The 2465-nt window shown below is 62.0% G+C and overlaps 1 protein-coding gene across 4 annotated transcripts in view; it reads left to right on the top strand.

Moving 5' to 3' along the window:
- Positions 1 to 295: 295 nt before the first annotated feature.
- The window catches only part of LOC122540814 (apoptosis-enhancing nuclease-like), a 9171-nt gene continuing 7001 nt past the window's right edge, over positions 296 to 2465 (top strand). Inside the window, exon 1 of one of the 4 annotated variants that reach the window (XM_043677026.1) lies at positions 296 to 365. The gene's annotated coding sequence lies outside the window, so the exon portion shown is untranslated. Of the gene's footprint in view, positions 366 to 586; positions 731 to 1709; positions 1731 to 2086; positions 2107 to 2465 lie in introns of those variants that run through there. The other 3 variants (XM_043677024.1, XM_043677027.1, XM_043677028.1) reach the window with 3 other exon arrangements.

Below are 2465 nucleotides of genomic sequence, written 5' to 3'. Positions count from 1 at the left end.
AGTAATAAATACAGGGGTTGAGGAATAAATGTGGGGGTGGAGTAATAAATACAAGGGTTGGGGAATAGATACTGGGGGTTGAGTAATAAATACATGAGTGCGTAATAAATACGGAGTGGTGGAGTATCAAATTCAGGGGGTGGGTACTAAATAGTGGGGTTGACACCCGCATCCTGTGACGAAAGAAAATCCACAGACCAGCAGCCAATGAGGTGTCAGAATATTCAGCGCAGCCAATCAGGGAACACCCAGCGCAGGGTCTCATTCATTGGCAGAGAGCGGGTCTCAGATGCCCCTGGGTCACTGCCCTGACCTGCTGTGCTTCTCCAGCACCACACTCTCTGCAGACCTCACAGTCTCCTCAGGTACATCAACAGTGAGGGCCATAGCGACCAATCACAGGGAGCGGTATTGAGGGGTAACCAATCAGCAGGCACCAGCTTTGGCACCGTGGCCAATCAGCGGGCGGTACACCGGAGGGACCAATCGGCGATCGGGGAGCCATGAGCCAATGAGCGGGCGGGCCCTGGCACGCACGTGGCCGGAGCCGGCTCGGGTGGAGCGGCGGGATCTGCGCGAGTCACGGGGCCCGGCACCGGCTCTCGGCGGGATCTGCGCGTGTCACGGGGCCCGGCACCGGCTCTCGGCGGGACCTGGGGCCTGCGATCCGCCAGCTCACGCCTCTGCCTCCTCACGGTTCACCATTCGAGCCCGTGCCCCGGGAGACGGGGTAAGGCCCAGGGAGGAAAGACCGAGGCCTGGTCCCTGGAGAGAGTTAATGGGGCGGCCTGATCAAAGATCAGCAACAGACGGGGGGTTGGGGAGAAGTAAAGTATTTGCTGGAGAACAGAGTCTGGGGATGAGGGACAGACCCTTCAGGAGGAGGGTGGGAGGGACGTGGCCATCGGGTAAACCCACATGTTGGGAAGCAGTGCCCCATTCAGGGGGTGGTAGAGCTTTGGAACTCTTCCATAAACGGCATTGGGTGCAGCATCAGGATTTAACTTAAAATATGAGACGGCTTTTTTATTCCCAGAAGGGATTTAAGGGACATGGGCTTTAGGCAGTTCCAAGGATTCAGATCACAGATTAACCAGGGTCTTATTAAATCATGGAAGAGGCTGAATACCTTCCTCCTGGTCAGTGTAGAAGGAACATTGCACTGTCAGAGGGTCAGCGCTGAGGGAGCGGGCACTGTCGGAGGGTCAGCGCCGAGGGAGCGGGCACTGTCGGAGGGTCAGCGCCGAGGGAGTGGGCACTGTCAGAGGGTCAGCGCCGAGGGAGCGGGCACTGTCGGAGGGTCAGCGCCGAGGGAGCGGGCACTGTCGGAGGGTCAACGCCAAGGGAGAGGGCACTGTCGGAGGGTAATTGCCGAGGGAATGGGCACTGTCAAAGGATCAGTGCCGAGGAAGCGGGCACTGTCGGAGGGTCAGCGCCGAGGGAGCGGGCACTGTCGGAGGGTCAGCGCCGAGGGAACGGTCAGGGTCAGTTCCGAGGGCGTGGGCACTGTCGGAGGGTCAGTTCCGAGGGCGCGGGCACTGTCGGATGGTCAGTTCCGAGGGAGCGGGCACTGTCGGAGGGTCAGCGCCGGGGAAGCAGGTACCTTCGGTCAGTGCCGAGGGAGCGGGCACTGTCGGAGGGTCAGTTCTGAGGGCGTAGGCACTGTCGGAGGGTCAGCGCCGAGGGTGCGAGCACTGTTGGAGGCTCAGCGGCGAGGGCACCGTCAGAGGGTAATCGTCGAGTGATTGAGCACTGTCAAAGGGTCAGTGCCAATGAAGCAGCACTGTCGGAGGGTCATTGCCAATGAAGCAGCACTGTCGGAGGGTCAGCCCCGAGGGGGCGGGCACTGTCGGAGGGCCAGCGCCGAGGGAGCGGGCACTGTCGGAGGGTCAGTTCCGTGGGCGCGGGCACTGTCGGAGGGTCAGCGCCGAGGGACTGAGCACTGTCGGAGGATCAACGCCAAGGGAGAGGGCACTGTCGGAGGGTAATTGCCGAGGGAGCGGGCTCTGTCGGAGGGTCAGCGCCGAGGGAGCGGGCACTGTCGGAGGGTCAGCGCCGAGGGAGCGAGCACTGTTGGAGGCTCAGCGGCAAGGGCACCGTCAGAGGGTAATCGTCGAGTGATTGGGCACTATCAAAGGGTCAGTGCCAATGAAGCAGCACTGTCGGAGGGTCAGTGCCAATGAAGCAGCACTGTCGGAGGTTCAGCCCCGAGGTAGTGGGCACTGTCGGAGGGCCAGCGCCGAGGGAGCGGGCACTGTCGGAGGGTCAGTTCCGTGGGCGCGGGCACTGTCGGAGGGTAATTGCCGAGGGAATGGGCACTGTCAAAGGGTCAGTGCCAAGGAAGCGGGCACTGTCGGACATGTCAGCGCCGAGGGAGCGAGCACTGTCGGATGGTCAGCACCGAGGGAGCGAGCACTGTCGGAGGGTCAGCGCCGAGGGAGCGGGCACTGTCGGAGGGCCAACGC

The sequence above is a fragment of the Chiloscyllium plagiosum genome, chromosome 36 (assembly GCF_004010195.1).
Source record: "Chiloscyllium plagiosum isolate BGI_BamShark_2017 chromosome 36, ASM401019v2, whole genome shotgun sequence".
In the NCBI taxonomy this organism is placed as follows: Eukaryota; Metazoa; Chordata; class Chondrichthyes; order Orectolobiformes; family Hemiscylliidae; genus Chiloscyllium; species Chiloscyllium plagiosum.
Note: the sequence above shows the minus strand (reverse complement) of the source record. Positions and strands in the feature narration are given on the sequence as shown.